Consider the following 21,024-nt stretch of genomic DNA (forward strand, 5'->3'; position numbering starts at 1 on the left):
TGTCACGTGACACACTACACGGGTTGTACGAATGACCTTGACCTTAGATGGAATGTAGCGTATACACTTATGAATATAAACTGAGTGATAAAATTGTTGGCATTATTTTGTATTTGTTTGTGGCAGTAAATATATCCCACTAAGTAAAATGTTTCTGTATTTCACTTGTCCTTTAACAAAACCTCAAATTCGATCATTTTTATCATAAACTAAGCCATCCTGAGTTATCTCCCTTAAAGACCGGTCAGGAAATATCGATGGCGAAAAGTTTGCGTCTCATTCTGAAGATTGTTGAATGTTGACTGTTTAAAGATAAGCTAAATGAAAGATCCTAAAATTCGTACGCGGTGAACTAAGACGCCAGCCAAGGGCCTGGCAAGGCACTTTGTATAACCCGTATTTCCCTGAGGCGCAGTATATTGAACACTAGCCCAGTCTGTCCCTACCGATACAGCAATGCTAGAGACTAATCCGGAACTTATTGTAATTCTTATTACGCAGGGAAAAACTCTGTTCTATGTTTCACGTTTTAAATCTGGAACCAAATCAGGAAGTGAGATCTCCAATGACAACAGACGCATGCGCTCTTGTTCCATCTAAACATGGAATAATGTAATCTTGAAGATTCTAGGACATAAGGGTTATCTGTATGGAAATGTCTGCACGCTTTTCAACGGCTTTACAGAGGTGCATGGTTCTGTTAGGCTTACATTCTGAACATCACAAATGACAACGGAGACGATCCGCTCCTGGTGATTATGTTGCTTCAGGCATCCAACATTCCTTTAGTTAAAGGGGAATGAACTTGAACGGAAAAGACAACCAACCAAATGAAACACTGCATTAAAGAAGTACCATTTGTAGGCGTGCGTCTGTCTTCAGGAAAGATGACATTCTTCAGGAAAGAAAACCTTTATTACAGTATGCTGCTGTAAAGTGATAAATCCTCAGAGGAGATAATATCATGTGGGTTGATGGTATGTTCGTATGATTGTTCCACAGCACTAGTCCAATCGTTCCATGTCCTAAATTGCATGTTCATGATTTTTCAATTTGGATACCTAATCCGCACCGGAGATCGGGATGTAATGTGTTCTTTCCGCAAACCCTAGTATAATCCCATGTCTACCCCCGTATGTATGTAAAGTAACTGTACGCACTCAGACATAAGTCAAAGAGCTTTGTTAAATACCGACGCCCTAATACAAGAACTGCATGTTTTATTTACATATCTGTTTTAAAGGCCGCACCAGCAAATCAGCTTTGTGTTTTTCTGCTGACTTTTGCCCTTATTCGGCACACACAGTCTCAGACGACAACGAACTTTTTCAGTGCATTTCTAAGGCGAGGGAATCCGGGTAAGGAAGTGCTGCGTATAATATTGATTTTTCGGTGTTATCTAACGGTAGAATGTTGTATTGTATCTAGCATAATGAGAGAAGAACGTTTCCAATATTCTAAAAGGCAATGATAAAATAAACCTGGAAATGTCAGTGCGTGTTGTTTGCATAACTAGTGTTGCAACACCATGTGGAGATCGTTTCTTGGCTTACTTTTTAGTTTTCTAGCAATCCGAGATAGAACTGGTCTTCAGTAACCCATGCTTGTCATAAGAGGCGACTAACGGGATCAGGGTGGTCAGGCTCGCTGACTTGGTTAACACATGTCATCGTATCCCAATTGCGTAGATGAACGATGCTCATGATGTGGATCACTACACTGGCCGGTCCAGACTCAATTGTTCTCAGACCGCTTCCATGAAGCTGAAATATTGCTGAGTGCGGCGTTAAAAACAAACCAACCAACTTTTCTAGCAGTCTTATAAAGTGTTCTGCAATTTTGTAAAAACAAATCTTTTCTATTGTACATGAAAACAAGGAGTCCACCTAGACGGACATGCTATATGAGACATATATGCATAAACTGACTGACTGACTGAGTTTGGTTTTACGCCGCTTTTAAAGCAATATTTCGAGCAACTTTATCACAGCGGGGACACCAGAAATGGGCTTCACATTGTACACGCATGTGGGGATTCAAGACCAGGGTCTTCGGCGTGACGAGCGAACGCTCTGACCACTAGGCTGCCCTACCGCCCCTATATATAAACTACATGTTGTAAATAACCTGAAAACCAAAAAACAGGTAAGATGGTAGGTATAACATGTTTAAGTGGAAATGAAATGTGAAAACAATTTCATCAAATAGAAATACACAGAAAACTAAATACCAGCAATGTCGGAAAGTATGGTCACCATGACGACGCAACATACGCAATTGTCACACAATTCTCACATGACGTTGTTGTGACTGACGAAAACCCTGCAGGTACGCCTTAGATGGGTACATTCTGCAAGTCTCCTCCTTAAACTAGCAATCAAGCATCGAATCAAGAATCAGAATCTTCTGCCATTCCGTATGGTGTGCCTGCAGATTTTAAAGAGCGAAGATGACCAGCTCGAATTGGGGTTCATAATCGGATACCTTGCAGGCATTGGTAATTTTTCGATTCCGTTGCTCAACAACAAATGTGACGTGAGACAAATCGAACGACTAGCAGTGGGATAGTTACAAGAATTGGCACGAGGCCTGTAAGCCTTTACTTCCTGTTCCAGGTAATATAACAAGGTCCATCTTGCAGTCATACAAACCGCGGGTACGCCGCTATCTCTGAGCCAATCTCTTGGGGTTCAGTGGAAGTCGAGAAGATAGCGACTTTCATCAGACCAATGAACCATACACCATGTCCTCAAATTTCATTTTCCCAATTGTGTAGATAGATTATACATGCTGGTGATCACTAGAATTGTCTGAATTCCGAGCTAGATTATTTACAGACCCGCCACCATATGGCTGGGGATATTGCTGAGTACGACACAAAACTAAACTCTCACTCCACTCATTCGTTTTTCGCGAGACTGCTCCACGTCAGAAGCTCCTGTCTGTTCTGTTCTGTTCTGTAGACTTCAATAGTGGTCTGGTCGGACGAAATACTCCTGAGATTAGCCAGTCGATTCGTAGCATCCTTCTGATGGTACTGGACTCCACCCTCTCTCCCTTCCGATGGGATGGGTCCATAGGTTACATCGCCTTACATTGGGGTCATTGGTCTCCGTTGTGTCACCCAGTATTGGACGATCTTTACTTCACCCGTAAGGTCGTTCTTCCTCACAAGAGGACTAAACACTAACCCGGGTCCTCACGGGTCCGTCCCTTCTTACGAGAAGCATTGGTTGTAGAAGTCCAGTACTAACCCGGGTCCTCACGGGTCCGTCCCTTCTTACGACAAGCATGGGGTGTAGAAGTCCAGTACTAACCAGGGTCTTCACGGGTCCGTCTCTTCTTACAACAAGCATTGGTTGTAGAATACCAGTACTAACCCGGGTCCTCACGGGTCCGTCCCTTCTTACGACAAGCATTGGTTGTAGAAGTCCAGTACTAACCCGGGTCTTCACGGGTCCGTCCCTTCTTACGACAAGCATTGGTTGTAGAAGACCAGTACTAACCCGGGTCTTCACGGGTCCGTCCCTTCTTACGACAAGCATTGGTTGTAGAATACCAGTACTAACCCGGGTCTTCACGGGTCCGTCCCTTCTTACGACAAGCATTGGTTGTAGAATATCAGTACTAACCCGGGTCTTCACGGGTCCGTCCCTTCTTATGAGAAGCATTGGTTGTAGAATACCAGTACTAACCCGGGTCTTCACGGGTCCGTCCCTTCTTACGAGAAGCATTGGTTGTAGAATACCAGTACTAACCCGGGTCTTCACGGGTCCATCCCTTCTTACGACAAGCATGGGGTGTAGAAGTCCAGTACTAACCCGGGTCTTCACGGGTCCGTCCCTTCTTACGACAAGCATGGGTTGTAGAATACCAGTACTAACCCGGGTCTTCACGGGTCCGTCCCTTCTTACGACAAGCATGGGTTGTAGAATACCAGTACTAACCCGGGTCTTCACGGGTTTGTCTCTTCTTACGAGAAGCATGGGTTGTAGAATACCAGTACTAACCCGGGCTTCACGGGTCCGTCCCTTCTTACGACAAGCATGAGTTGTAGAATACCAGTACTAACCCGGGTCTTCACGGGTCCGTCCCTTCTTACGACAAGCATGGGTTGTAGAATACCAGTACTAACCCGGGTCTTCACGGTCACTCTTGCTTCAATCTTTATTCACAGGAAGAAACGTTACCCGTCAGCGAATGTTCACAAGGCAATCGGTTCATCACCACAACAAATAAAGGCCGTCACTATGCCAGACGTAAGTGCTAGTTGTAGCAAAAGAGTTCCGTGGATATTCGAGGGTTGTTTGCTTCTTTGTTTTTTTTCCTGTTTAACTCTGCAGTATTCCAGCTGTTTGGCGGAGGTTTGTGAATAATCGAGTCTGGACCAAACAAACCAGTGATCAACATCATTAGTCTCATCTTACGAGAAGCATTGGTTGTAGAAGTCCAGTACTAACCCGGGTCCTCACGGGTCTGTCCCTTCTTACGACAAGCATGGGGTGTAGAAGTCCAGTACTAACCCGGGTCCTCACGGGTCCGTCCCTTCTTACGACAAGCATGGGTGTAGAAGTCCAGTACTAACCCGGGTCTTCACGGGTCTGTCTCTTGTTAAGAGAAGCATTGGTTGTAGAATACCAGTACTAACCTGGGTCTTCACGGGTCCGTCCCTTCTTACGACAAGCATGGGGTGTAGAAGTCCAGTACTAACCAGGGTCTTCACGGGTCCGTCCCTTCTTACGACAAGCATTGGTTGTAGAATACCAGTACTAACCCGGGTCTTCACGGGTCCGTCCCTTCTTACGACAAGCATGGGTTGTAGAATACCAGTACTAACCCGGGTCTTCAAGGGTCCGTCCCTTCTTACGACAAGCATGGGTTGTAGAATACCAGTACTAACCCGGGTCTTCACGGGTTTGTCTCTTCTTACGAGAAGCATGGGTTGTAGAATACCAGTACTAACCCGGGTCATCACGGGTCCGTCCCTTCTTACGACAAGCATTGGTTGTAGAATACCAGTACTAACCCGGGTCTTCACGGGTCCGTCCCTTCTTACGACAACCATGGGTTGTAGAATACCAGTACTAACCCGGGTCTTCACGGTCACTCTTGCTTCAATCTTTATTCACAGGAAGAAACGTTACAGTCAGCGAATGTTCACAAGGCGATCGGATCATCACCACAACAAATAAAGGCCGTCACTATGCCAGACGTAAGTGCTAGTTGTAGCAAAAGAGTTCCGTGGATATTCGAGGGTTGCTTGCTTCTTTGTTTTTTTTCCTGTTTAACTCTGCAGTATTCCAGCTGTTTGGCGGAGGTTTGTGAATAATCGAGTCTGGACCAAACAAACCAGTGATCAACATCATTAGTCTCATCTTACGAGAAGCATTGGTTGTAGAAGTCCAGTACTAACCCGGGTCCTCACGGGTCCGTCCCTTCTTACGACAAGCATGGGGTGTAGAAGTCCAGTACTAACCCGGGTCCTCACGGGTCTGTCCCTTCTTACGACAAGCATGGGGTGTAGAAGTCCAGTACTAACCCGGGTCTTCACGGGCCTGTCTCTTCTTACGAGAAGCATTGGTTGTAGAATACCAGTACTAACCCGGGTCTTCACGGGTCCGTTCCTTCTTACGACAAGCATGGGTTGTAGAATACCAGTACTAACCCGGGTCCTCACGGGTCCGTCCCTTCTTACGACAAGCATTGGGTGTAGAAGTCCAGTACTAACCCGGGTCTTCACGGGCCTGTCTCTTCTTACGAGAAGCATTGGTTGTAGAATACCAGTACTAACCCGGGTCTTCACGGGTCCGTCCCTTCTTACGACAAGCATGGGTTGTAGAAGACCAGTACTAACCCGGGTCTTCACGGGTCCGTCCCTTCTTACGACAAGCATTGGCTGTAGAATACCAGTACTAAACCGGGTCCTCACGGGTCCGTCCCTTCTTATGACAAGCATTGGTTGTAGAAGACCAGTACTAACCCGGGTCTTCACGGGTCTGTCCCTTCTCACGACAAGCATTGGTTGTAGAAGACCAGTACTAACCCGCGTCCTCACGGGTCCGTCCCTTCTTGCGACAAGCAGTGGTTGTAGAAGTCCAGTACTAACCCGGGTCTTCACGGGTCCGTCCCTTCCTACGACAAGCATTGGTTGTAGAATACCAGTACTAACCCGGGTCTTCACGGGTCCGTCCCTTCTTACGACAAGCATGGGTTGTAGAATACCAGTACTAACCCGGGTCTTCAAGGGTCCGTCCCTTCTTACGACAAGCATGGGTTGTAGAATACCAGTACTAACCCGGGTCTTCACGGGTTTGTCTCTTCTTACGAGAAGCATGGGTTGTAGAATACCAGTACTAACCCGGGTCTTCACGGGTCCGTCCCTTCTTACGACAAGCATTGGTTGTAGAATACTAACCCGGGTCCTCACGGGTCTGTCTCTTCTTACGTCAAACATTGGTTGTAGAAGACCAGTACTAACCCGGGTCCTCACGGGTCCGTCCTTTCTTACGACAAGCATGGGTTGTAGAATACCAGTACTAACTCTGGTCTTCACGGGTCCGTCCCTTCTTACGACAAGCGTCCCTTCTTACGACAAACATGGGTTGTAGAAGACCAGTACTAACCCGGGACCTCACGGGTCCGTCCCTTCTTACGACAAGCATGGGTTGTAGAAGACAATACTAACCCGGGTCCTCACGGGTCCGTCCCTTCTTACGACAAACATGGGTTGTAGAAGACAATACATGTACTAACCCGGGTCCTCACGGGTCCGTCCCTTCTTACGACAAGCATTGGTTGTAGAAGACCAGTACTAACCCGGGTCCTCACGGGTCCGTCCCTTCTTACGACAAGCTTGGGTTGTAGAAGACAATACTAACCAAGGTCCTCACGGGTCCGTCCCTTCTTACGACAAGCATGGGTTGTAGAAGACAATGCTAACCCGGGTCCTAACGGGTCCGTCCCTTCTTACGACAAGCATTGGTTGTAGAAGACCAGTACTAACCAAGGTCCTCACGGGTCCGTCCCTTCTTACGAGAAGCATGTGTTGCGGACTTCACAGTTACTGACTAAGCCATGACATATCTCAATGTGGGCATGTTTGACTATGAAATGTTAAGACAGTGGATATTTGCTGTACGAAAATTGGTCCCCATCGACTAAATGAATTGGCATCTCCGTGACCTAGCTGTCGTCGCATTTTAGTGGTGTGGATCGACTATCATGTTATTAGAGCCAATCATGGGTAGTCCGGTTCGGACTCAATTATTGCAGGCCTATTGCTGAACAATATAACAGGCAGGCTATATTAACAGGCATTTGGAAGTCACCCACTCACCCAATCAACACTCACCCACTCACTCACTCACTCAATCACGTTTTGTGTAACTGTGATCACAGGTATATTGATGCGACGATGGTACAGCCACAATCAATCTCTTCTGGAATGCAGTTACCCAAAACAATGGACCATGTATGTGCACTGATATTCTATACAAACGATCAGAACCTTAGAATCGTTGAAAACAGGCTTATATCAGATATATCTGTTTCAGTCAGATACACGGTTGACATGCCATCAGACAAAAGAAGTTCACCACGACTGTTGTTTGGGCAAGTGTCGAAGAATATGATGTACCAACTCTTTCTTCAAAATTCATCTATAGCGACGTATCCATATGAACACGGTCGTCATGTGACATCAATCATCTACATATCAACAACACAGACTCTACTTGTGGGGCATCGAACACCTGATCATATATATTCCCACACTTTGAATGGAAGTGAGCATAAGATTTTCCTAGAGAATGCTGCTGCTACCTCTATGGCTGTTGATGAAGAAGAAGGTTTAGTTTTTTATGTAAAGGGCAGGAGTGTCAAAAGAGTTAACACAAATGGAATGCAACTCAAAGCTATCTCTAAGACGAGGTATTTCATTTGATCAATGGCTGTATACTCGAAGATAAGGGCTCTCTATGCTTGTGCTAGTACCCTCTGTTTCTCTGACAGTAATGATGGGGGATACCTTAGGGTTCTAGAACGAGGAAGTAAGATGTACAGCATTGCTGTTGATACGTTAAATGATTTACTCTTTTATAACTTAGGTGAACGTATAACTGAAATGTCATTGAATAATAAAAATCAACGTAGCTTTCACATATCCTTTACTCCTTGGAGTATTCTGTTCCATGGCGAGAACATGTAGATTGGTCCCGGAGGAGGTAATGATGCTATAAGCGTATTAAAGGACCGTCGTGAATTTGTCGCTAACAGTAATGTAACTAAAATCAAACGTTCCCGATATTACATTTGTATTATTCCATAGACGAACCGGCTCGTGACGGACACTCAGCCAGGATTACATACCACCGCATTCGGAAAACTTCGTAACACTCGGAAATCTTCGGATATTTCCGTTTTTTAAATTGTTCCTTTCCTTGTTTTATTTGTGCCAAACATTATTTACATTTTTATTTTGTCATGATTAAAACTTTTCATTAAAGCCTAATCAAGCATTGTGATTTTGTTGTGTTTTTGCTTTATAAATCAAGCATTAACTCGATTGTAAGTAATTTTTTGTTAAAAAATCTTGCAATATATTGCAATACATATCGCAATACATGCTTTTGCATTGCAATATATCTCAATATGAAAATTCCCTGCAATACCCACCACTATGATGGAACAGAGAGCTTTGTGTTGTTAATATTATTACATGTGCATTATTCCATAGACGATGCAGTTTGTGAAGGACGGTGAGCCAGGTATCCCGTCCTGCACCTGTTCCGTGTATTATTTTGGTTTGATTGCAGTATTGTTCATCCATGGATACCCCCGCTAGTACACGAAGTATTGTCATACCTTTGAGTCATTAAACCATTTAGCATACATCACATTCAGGAAGCACGGAACAGACAAGCATTGAGGTATTTGGGTATTTTTCAAAATGCAATATTCTTCAATCGTTTATTCCGCATGTGTGGCCTCCGGCCCATATACAGATGATACAGCAGGTTGGGATTTGCATGTTACAAACTTTAGTATCTCAGGTGTAGTGCACAGTGAAAATAAAGTTGTAGCTTAATAATAACGTTTGTATCATTAGATGTCATTAGGCTGATGAATCTAGTTTTTATATTATAGGATGTACAGACAAACAGTAGGTATTTAGAGCTTAAGCTTTCATAAGCTGGACATATCATGACAGAAGGAAATTCATCTTCAATCATAGCTAACTTACACACTTTACACAGTCGCAGTGACTGCAATATTCGTAAGACCATTGATCATTTTATTGTGGGAAGAAAGTCACGGTTTTTGCTCCCTGCGTCAGATTAATGTTACAGTTAAACATTGGGAATTCACAGCCTGCTCAAGCCGTTCGTGAAGGACTGTCAGCCAGGCAACATACCACCGCTTGTTCTGTTCATTGGTTTGGTTCCTATATCCCAACACGAGCTCGCGCTATATCGGGGGGTTACGTGTTGAGTGCACAAACAGTTTCACTGGTAGGGCGGGTGCCCAGACGCTGTTGTGAGAAGTTTTATTGACAATGGAAATCGGGAAGTAAAGTTATATAAAAAGCAAACAAACATCAATATTATTTACCCGAGATCGTTAATACCACTTACGATGCAAAATCAGTTGCCTTTATAACAAAAAACAGCAAGCGAAAATTCAGTAAGATCAGTCGTGATGACAGGCAATATATAAATAGGAAGTCACGTGATCACAACACTCCCCGGCAGTGCGGAGCAAAAAGTATGGCTCATCGTCGAAACCCCATACAAACTACCCGGATGTTACGAGCGGCCACTGTTTCGCCGATGCGATGTCATCAACGCTATTTTTGTAGGAAACACTTGATATTTTTGTGTGAAATAGATGAATATATCCTTTATCACTCGAGATTAGTAAAATAAAAACTTTAAATGATATTACAGATAAAAATTACGTTTTTGTCTTACATCGACGAAAACCCCAGACACCGGGATAAATTATTATTCACCCACCAATAATTGCCACATGATTGAGGGCATGGCACACATATCACCACGTATTCACGGGTTATTGCCACATGATTGAGGGCTTGGCACACATATCACCACGTATTCACGGGTTATTGCCACATGATTGAGGGCATGGCACACATATCACCACGTATTCACGAGTTATTGCCATATGATTGAGGGCATGGCACACATATCACCACGTATTCACGAGTTATTGCCACATGATTGAGGGCATGGCACACATATCACCACGTATTCACGAGTTATTGCCACATGATTGAGGGCATGGCACACATATCACCACGTATTCACGAGTTATTGCCACATGATTGAGGGCATGGCACACATATCACCACGTATTCACGAGTTATTGCCAGATGATTGAGGGCATTGCCACATGATTGAGGGCATGGCACACATATCACCACGTATTCACGAGTTATTGCCACATGATTGAGGGCATGGCACACATATCACCACGTATTCACGGGTTATTGCCACATGATTGAGGGCATGGCACATATCACCACGTATTCACAGTATCACCACGTATTCACGAGTTATTGCCATGATTGAGGGCATGGCCACACTATCATCACCACGTATTCACGGGTTATTGCCACATGATTGAGGGCATGGCACACATATCACCACGTATTCACGAGTTATTGCCACATGATTGAGGGCATGGCACACATATCACCACGTATTCTCGAGTTATTGCCACATGATTGAGGGCATGGCACACATATCACCACGTATTCACGAGTTATTGCCACATGATTGAGGGCATGGCACACATATCACCACGTATTCACGAGTTATTGCCACATGATTGAGGGCATGGCACACATATCACCACGTATTCACGAGTTATTGCCACATGATTGAGGGCATGGCACACATATCACCACGTATTCACGAGTTATTGCCACATGATTGAGGGCATGGCACACATATCACCACGTATTCACGAGTTATTGCCACATGATTGAGGGCATGGCACACATATCACCACGTATTCACGAGTTATTGCCACATGATTGAGGGCATGGCACACATATCACCACGTATTCACGAGTTATTGCCACATGATTGAGGGCATGGCACACATATCACCACGTATTCACGAGTTATTGCCACATGATTGAGGGCATGGCACACATATCACCACGTATTCACGAGTTATTGCCACATGATTGAGGGCATGGCACATATCACCACGTATTCACGAGTTATTGCCACATGATTGAGGGCATGGCACACATATCACCACGTATTCACGAGTTATTGCATACATGGCACACATATCACCACGTATTCACGGGTTATTGCCACATGATTGAGGGCATGGCACACATATCACCACGTATTCACGAGTTATTGCCACATGATTGAGGGCATGGCACACATATCACCACGTATTCACGGGTTATTGCCATACCACTGAGGATTTTGGTATTTTCAAAATGGAATGGTCGTAAGACCATTGGCAATTTCATCATGTGAAGAAATTAATGCTTCATGCGTTTAATTTATATCATAGTTAAGTATTGACATTTTACATTATGTTTAAGCCTGTTTTTGAAGCCGAGACACAATATTCGTCTCTGTGGGGATTCGAACCCGGGTGGCACAGTTTAACGACTAGGCCACCCCACCGCCCTGTTTTTGACGAGACAACGTCTTTCACAGTAGTGTACGTTTTCACATTATCTATAGTCCGTTTGACTGCATTTTAGACCGATGAATTGCTCACTAACACAAAATCTAATAAATGCAACAAAATCAAACTTTGCACAGTCACATGAAATCGACAGACCAACTCTGATGATTTGTCTCATAATTTTGGATACCCGAATAAAAGTTGTTTAACAAGCGATCATTATTTTGTTGTCACTTTTCGCCATTTCTTATTAAACTAATGTGCGCCGTGTTCATCCAGCCATAACATTGCCTTGCAAGTACCACGAAGGCTACGCTCATTGAACCGAGAAGCGTCACGATTTTAGCCTTCCCGGCCATGAACCACTGAGTGTAAAAGTACTGTATGGATGGAAAGTTTATTTTTCTGGTCAGTTCTCCTCCGGGGGATGGTTACATTACATTAAGCGCCGGGTCTCTATTAAGCACCGGGCCTCTAATAACCGCCGGGGATAAAGCAGTTCTTTTTTAGAAATAAGCGCCGGGCCTCTAATAACCGCCGGCTCCCTAATAAACGCCGGGTATAGACCTTTGCATATTTTCGCAAATGTATTCTCTCTTGGTCTAAAAATACATATATTAAGGAATGGTCCCTTAAATCATAACTCATCCCCGCTTTAAGAAGTACAGGGTATTTTATTAAGCGCCGGGCTTCTAATAAGCGCCGGGTCTGGAGGTCCGCTGACAAAATAAGCGCCGGGGGCGCTTATTTGAGGAAATACGGTACATTTATAATGCGCTAACTCCCTTCACTGGGCGAATGTTCATAGCGATAGTGAGGCGATAGGTTATTAGTTAAGACAAGACAAGACAAGAGTTTAATTGGTCAAAGACCAATACAATATTTAAATGAATTGAATATTCGCCTGTGCACATGGCAAGGTACGTATATAGACAGCAATCAAATTGCTATTATCATTATTATTGCCCAAGAGTGAGGATATGTGTGAACGATTTACAAAAATTCAACCTTGTTTCTTTTATTTAAAATATAGTAAATGCACTTTGCAGCTTTCAATACTTCAAAACTGTTTTCACATGTTAACAATTTGATAAACTTAAACATACTTATATTTTCCAATAAAGTATTACTTATATGTTGTTTACGTATTTCTCGATATTTTGGACAAATCAAGAGTACGTGGTACTCATCTTCTATTTCGTTAGTACAAAAGGGACATAATCTGTCAGCAAGTTCGATTTTACATGACTTATCCCACCGGGTACCCATTTTCTTTTGAACAAACTCACTTGCCTAAGGTGAAAGCACATGTATCACATGAACTTCGTTGTGGGGCAGGACTGAAGTCTCAGAAACTCTCAGTAGTCAAGCTGTCAAACACAGTCACCCATCCAAGAGATCTCCGCGCCCAGCGTAGCTTAACTTAAACAACTTTGTGACCTGGGCCTAGATTTTCGAAGCTCTCTTAGCGCTAAGATAGTCGTAAGTTAATGTTAATGTATGGCACTTACGCCTATCTTAGCGCTAAGAGAGCTTCGAAAATCTAGGCCCAGAACTCTGTGTGCGCACACACACACACACACACAGAGAGAGAGAGAGAGAGAGAGAGAGAGAGAGAGAGAGAGAGAGAGAGAGAGAGAGAGAGAGAGAGAGAGAGAGAGAGAGAGAGAGAGAGAGACAGACAGACACACAGACACACACACACACACACACACACACACACACACACACACACACATCTCTACATGCTAGGTAATTGAAGATTGTTAGACAGAGTGATAACCAAAGTTCATCAACGGGAGTAGATGGTCTTAGTGCACATCTCGGCGGCGTCTACGACTGTAATATCACCTATTTACGTCCTCCGTCACGTGATATCAGACACACAAACATATTGGTTTAGACGCACGACAGAATACCTACACACAGCAACACCAGTGCTGGCCCATAGACATATCTCACCTAACACCAGTGCTGGCCCATAGACATATCCCACCTAACACCAGTGCTGGCCCATAGACATATCTCACCTAACACCAGTGCTGGCCCATAGACATATCTCACCTAACACCAGTGCTGGCCCATAGACATATCTCACCTAACACCAGTGCTGGCCCATAGACATATCCCACCTAACACCAGTGCTGGCCCATAGACATATCCCACCTAACACCAGTGCTGGCCCATAGACATATCACCAACACCAGTGCTGGCCCATAGACATATCCACCTAACACCAGTGCTGGCCCATAGACATATCTCACCTAACACCAGTGCTGGCCCATAGACATATCCCACCTAACACCAGTGCTGGCCCATAGACATATCCCACCTAACACCAGTGCTGGCCCATAGACATATCCCACCTAACACCAGTGCTGGCCCATAGACATATCACACCTAACCATCAAACGAAGCTCATCAAAGCTTCCAGGATGGCGCTTCAGAAACTTGTTATCATGGTGAAAATAAAGCATTATATGTGAAACAAAATATGATGTGTATCTTTGGTTGGATTTACGTTGCTTTTATTTGTTAAATGAGTACAGCCACATCCTTCTGTGGGGGATCGTTCAGATCTTCATCAATTGAGAAAATGACCCACGGTTGATCAATAATCTGCAAAAAAAAGCAAATACATTTTACTGGGTGTAAAAACGTTGGTGTCAAGTTTGTGTGCAGACTCTTTCAGTGTTGTCACAACCCCTAGTGTACAGTACACAACCCTGTGTACTTAAAAGAACCCACGAATCCGTTGGTATATATGACCAAATGGTGGCCACATGAATACGTGCAAACACCTAGTTGCGGGTACAGCAACGTGCAGTAAACACTTGGACAAAGTACTGTGACTATGTGTCCCAGTTCATCCAGCTGTGAATGGGTACCTCGTAAGGATGGTGCACCTAGTGGCTGCAAGAGTTGTATGGTTCCAGGAAGTTGAGATTGATAACACAATGTGCCGTTGAGATTGACATCCAGTGATCGATGGAAAAAGACCCCAGCGCATTGAGCATGTACTAGTTGCGTGGATATGTGCGCTATATCAATATCCTAAATAATATGTACACATACCTAGGTAGTTAAGAGACTCAGATCTGCGGCGAGCAGCCACCGCATCCCTCTTGCTTCGTAACCCTTGAAACAAGAATATAATTGGTGTGACACATGTAATACATTCATGACAAATCTATGGAATACTGTAAGGGACATTCTCGCGATCTCGCATTCTCGCGATCTCGACCTTTGGAAACAAGCTAAAAATGCTAAAAGTGCGAGAATGCGAGATCGCGACAACGCGAGATTTGGCCAAAATCTCGCGTTCTCGCGATCTCGCATTCTCGTGTTTTTGGTACATAGCACTTTTTGTCAAAAGTCGACAACGCGAGAATGCGACATTTGTACATGCTGTCAAATCTTGCAATCTCGCAATCTCGACTTGTCAAATAACGCCACAAAAACACGAAATCGCGAGAATGCGACATTTCATTTTCTCGCGATCTCGCGTTTTAGACGCTGTCATTGCGCATGCGTAATATCATAAGGTCACATGAATAAATATATCACATGAATAAATAATTCCATAGTACGTGTTTCAACTGTTAATGACGACTTTAACTAGAACGTTTAATAGTTTCCTCCAAGTTCTGTTCACACACACATAGATTTGTAAGTTGCTCGGGACTAAACGGAGCTGAATTACACACTTCACAACTTAAATGAATAAATAACTCCATACCACATGTAGCAACTGCTTAGCGTCAATAACCTGATAACCCGTGAAGATCCGGGTTAAAATTGGTCTACAGCAACCCATGCTTGTAGTAAGAGGCGACTAGCGGGATCGGGTGGTCAGGCTCGCTGACTTGGTTGACACATGTCATCGTATCCCAATTGCGTAGATCGATGCTCATGCTGTTGATCACTGGATTATCTGGTCGAGACTGGTTTTTTGGAGACCGCCGCCATATAGCTGGAATATTGCTGAGTGTGGCGTAAAACAACAAAGGAAAGCAAACAATGCCCTGTCAACTGACGACCGTCACTAACGTTTTATAGTTTCCTCCAAACTTTGTCGACATACATAGATGTGAACGTGAATGAATCTGTCTCAATTTAACACTTCGAGTGGATTTAATCAATACATTTGATGACATTTCCTTACTAAACAGAAATTGATGGACAACAGAGTTTATGCTTAAGCCGTCTTGTATATTTTGTGTATGAACTGTACGATAGTATTATCACATCTGATGATGGTTGAATGGTTATTTTTAATATATTGTATCTGTACCCGTTATTATATAGACAGAGTACGGCGAAATGTCCATCACCAGCAAAAACATAAGTAGATTTCATGAGTCACCACATCCTCTCCACCCAAAAGTCCACCCCACTCCACCCCAGACACCTCCCCGCCTCCACACCCCAAACTCCCAACCTCCTGCCTGACACAGATATGCATGCATGCCAAGTTATGACGACTCACCGGCGCCGTAGCTGCTGCTCCATGATGCACGTCTTGGATGAAGCTCTTGTTCCGGGGACCCAGCCTGGGCTGACATTTAGATCCCATTGCTATCGTTTGAAAACCCAACTCTTTACAAATATCACATGGATCAATTCAACGTAATAACACATGAAAACCCACTCACTCACTTTTATCAAATATCCATTGTTTTGAATATAAATACGCCAATGAAGATCGTGAATTCAACGTACATACTTACTGACGTATGAGGGACTCACTCACTCATAGGGACGTCACTCAAGATGTGATGACCATGGTTCCTAGTATGGAGGGATTCTACCTTCAGTTGTTGGCGACTATAGCCCATCACATGTTAGGGATGTTTCAGATTCTACATCCTCACTCTGTGGGATACTCTAGTCCCTTTCCTGCTCCTTTTGTCAAATGATCCTCCCTCCCCTTCAATTTCACTCACCCACTTGAATATAAATACGCCTCCCTCCTCATTCACTCAAGATAACGAAGAGATACGTGATGATTCTTTTAAAGTCACAATCATCACCCTGCCAGAATTTACAACTACCTACATTAACATACATTATTCTGAATCGTACTTTGTGTTGGACAGTAGTTGGACGTAGGATTTTACTCTGTAGAACTCATGTAAACTATAGTCCGTAGACTCGTTTTTACACATACAACCGCCGCCATGTACTGGAATAGTGCATAAAATTAAACTCACTGTCACCGAATATCACTGGACATATGGGACTGTCTACATATATGTTTCAATGAAGACTTTAATATAGAGTTTGGATTGGTTAATTCTAGAAGAATGCCGAGGAAGAGGGACTGATTGTTCCATTGGAAAAGAGTGAGTGAGTATGGTTTTACGTCGCTTTTAGCAATATTCCAGCAATATGAAGGCGGGGGACATCAGAAATGGGCTTCACGCGTTATAGACAGACAGTGTACCTGTGTGGGGAATTGAACTCGGATCTTCGGCTACCCCTATGGCCCCATGGGAAACGAGCTGCTCTTACAAAAGGAGTGAAGGAACCAAGATAAGGTGTTATCTGCATGATCTACGAGTACGTGATACACCTGGAGGAATACCCCATTACGTGTTGGTCCTAGTTTCGTACTGCTCTTTACTGATCGTATATACTCACCTGTGACCAGGACAACTGAAAAATATGATTATAATGATCAATATCTGCTTCTGAACACACCTTTAGTGACATCACCACAACCATCATCAGTGTTTCTTCCAGCTTGATAACAAAAATATATCATTGTGCCACCAACATCCGCAACAACCCGTAGTATTATATTTTAAAATTTCGACCACAACACCCCTCAGTGTCCTCAGACCTAGTTGACAAAACAACTTTGTGACACCCATCACAACACCCCTCAGTGTCCTCAGACCTAGTTGACAAAACAACTTTGTGACACCTATCACAACACCCCTCAGTGTCCTCAGACCTAGCTGACAAAACAACTTTGTGACACCCATCACAACACCCCTCAGTGTCCTCAGACCTAGTTGACAAAACCAATTTTTGACACTCATCACAACACCCATTAGCATTTCAATAGTCTGCAAGAACAAACTGAGCCTCCAACACAGGTCAATATTATCTGTCCAAATAACCAAACGAGATATTACACAATGCTCGGACTGAACCTCCCTGTCTACTAAACGCATCTTTCTGGAAGGTGATGGTTTCTAGCCTCTGGCCGCCTCCGTGCTGTAGTGGTTGGAGCGTCCGCCCGGAAAGCGGAAGGTCGCGGGTTCGATCCTCGACCGCGTCATACCAAAAGACGTTAAAATATAGACTTGTTGGTCCCTGCCAGGCGCACGGTATTAATGGGTACAACAAGGACTGGTCGTCTCGGAGTCAGTATAATGTGTCTGAGTGGGGTATTCATGCTTAACTGCGGCATGGTATCTCAGTGAGCTAGCACTATAAAACCAGCTGAAGTCTGGGCTAGTACAAGCAGCCGCACCTACACATACACACGCATGCACGTCGTCATATGAGCGAAATATTCTCAAGCACGACGTTAAACCCAATTTCACCTCACCTCACTTCTAGCCTCTCGTAGCCTGAATGCCTTCGAATATGTAACACTGTTAGCATTTTGTTATTCACTGCTATTCTTACATCTACGCCAAGGTTCCAGAGTCTGTGAACTTACCCAAGAATATCAGACTGATGCCCTTCATGTTGAAAATAGGCGTCCACACTGTAGTACTCGGCGTGCCGTCAATCTATGAACAGCGTCTGTTGGTCGAGCGTTTTGAGAAATGAAAGGTCCAACGATAATACCTAACTGATATCAAATGATGATGTCATGAATATTTAGTATCTTGTATACCTGAAAACAAATGGTAGTTCTTTGATGTCTTGATGTATTGTGCCCATACACGGGCCATAACACAAATATATGTTGATTGTCTACATTATGAAACATTGTCTTCCATATCTACATATCAGATAGCAATAATATGACGTCACTCGGGCAGTTTAGGTATCGTCTGTTCATGATTTCCTATCAATATATATTATGTATAATCTATGCATATTTTAATGTTAATAATCCATTCATTTGTTTACGCGATAATGTGCAACGCTTGGTTTCCTAATCATTATGCATCATCTATGTATGTTTTCCTATTCATTATGCATCATCTATGTATGTTTTTCTATTACCAATAGTTCATTCATTTATTTAAACGATCGTGGGCAACACGTGTTCCTTCAGTGGGTTAGAGCAACAGCTGGAAGACTTTGAATAACGTACATTGTCCCTTCCCTGTGGAGCATGGAGATTGATTTACCGACTACAGTTGCTTGTGTAACTCTCTTTTTACAGAGGCTCAAATTCCACCATATGAATATATCTATAGGTCAATATTATCTGTCCAAATAACCAAACGAGATATTACACAATGCTCGGACTGTACCTCCCTGTCTACTAAACGCATCTTTCTGGAAGGTGATGGTTTCTAGCCTCTGGCCGCCTCCGTGCTGTAGTGGTTAGAGCGTCCGCCCGGAAAGCGGAAGGTCGCGGGTTCGATCACCGACCGCGTCATACCAAAAGACGTTAAAATATGGTACTTGTTGGTCCCTGCCAGGCGTTCGGCATTAATGGGTACAACAAGGACTGGTCGGCTCAGAGTCAGTACAATGTGTTTGAGTGGGGTATTCATGCTTCACTGCGGCATGGTATCTCAATGAGCCAGCACTATAAAACCAGCTTAAGTCTGGGCTAGTACAAGAAGCCACACATACACATACACACGCATGCACGTCGTCATATGAGCGAAATATTCTCAAGCACGACGTTAAACCCAATTTCACCTCACCTCACCTTCTAGCCTCTCGTAGCCTGAATGCCTTCGAATATGTAACACTGTTAGCATTTTGTTATTCACTGCTATTCTTACATCTACGCCAAGATTCCAGAGTCTGTGAACTTACCCAAGAATATCAGACTGATGCCCTTCATGTTGAAAATAGGCGTCCTTTCGTCAATTCACTGTTAGTTCTCGGCGTCCGCCCTTCACAGCGTAGTACTCGGCGTGCCGTCAATCTATGAACAGCGTCTGTTGGTCGAGTGTTTTGAGAAATAAAAGGTCCAACGATAATACCTAACTGATATCAAATGATGATGTCATGAATATTTAGTATCTTGTATACCTGAAAACAAATGGTAGTTCTTTGATGTCTTGATGTATTGTGCCCATACACAGGCCATAACACAAATATATGTTGATTGTCTACATTATGAAACATTGTCTTCCATATCTACATATCAGATAGCAATAATATGACGTCACTCGGGCAGTTGAGGTATCGTCTGTTCATGATTTCCTATCAATATATATTATGTATAATCTATGCATATTTTAATGTTAATAATCCATTCATTTGTTTACGCGATAATGTGCAACGCTTGGTTTCCTAATCATTATGCATCATCTATGTATGTTTTCCTATTCATTATGCATCATCTATGTATGTTTTTCTATTACCAATAGTTCATTCATTTATTTAAACGATCGTGGGCAACACGTGTTCCTTCAGTGGGTTAGAGCAACAGCTGGAAGACTTTGAATAACGTACATTGTCCCTTCCCTGTGGAGCATGGAGATTGATTTACCGACTACAGTTGCTTGTGTAACTCTCTTTTACAGAGGCTCAAATTCCACCATATAAATATATCTATTGGGTGCCGCCTTAATATGCATTTTAATGTATATCCAATGTGGTATTCTGACAATATCAGACTGATAGGAAATATTTTACAGGAATGACTAAATTTCACAGCTATTTTACAGCTGAAAGAACGGCACGTCTTGAAGTGTGAAATGTAGTATAAACAATGCCGTACGGAATAATTGCTTTCATCACAATACGTTTCACCTGGTCCAAACAGCGGTGTCGTCTTAAGATGCCGACCTTTCGATTTTCCACTAGTCTCAGGACGCCGACCAACGGTTTCCTTTGAAGGTTAGGTTCTGATTAGGCGTTGCGGATAATCTATTCTAGATGTTTTGATAAGGTGATCTCGTCGCAGAAGGTGAAAATATCGCAGTGGAACGCAATGGAACCACCACAACTCAGATGGGCCAAGAACCAAGAACCACCTGGAAGGGTGGCATTCACGTCTGAAGAGATACGTCAGCAAGGCTCACCCAAACATCTTCGAGGTCGTGCCGATCCTGTCACCAACACGGAAAACAAGAGGAAGAAATACAGGGACTTGGAGCGACGACTGGATGACATCTCTCACCAGCTCAGACAAGGAACGCTGTCCGCATTTTATATGTCCAAACAGTTCCAGTTTGAGAAATATTGTTG

General features: G+C 43.6%; 1 long non-coding RNA gene across 1 annotated transcript; it reads right to left on the reverse strand.

Annotated features, from left to right (window-relative positions):
- Window positions 1-13,626: 13,626 nt before the first annotated feature.
- Window positions 13,627-18,495, reverse strand: LOC124289184. The gene is made up of 5 exons (XR_006901623.1): window positions 18,356-18,495; window positions 16,169-16,257; window positions 14,755-14,817; window positions 14,080-14,298; window positions 13,627-13,641 (listed from the first exon to the last, which is right to left on the reverse strand). It is a non-coding gene; the product is annotated as an uncharacterized LOC124289184 (long non-coding RNA).
- Between the last annotated feature and the right edge of the window lie 2,529 nt (window positions 18,496-21,024).

The sequence above is a fragment of the Haliotis rubra genome, unplaced genomic scaffold (assembly GCF_003918875.1).
Source record: "Haliotis rubra isolate DU_JTF1 unplaced genomic scaffold, ASM391887v1 Scf435, whole genome shotgun sequence".
In the NCBI taxonomy this organism is placed as follows: domain Eukaryota; kingdom Metazoa; phylum Mollusca; class Gastropoda; order Lepetellida; family Haliotidae; genus Haliotis; species Haliotis rubra.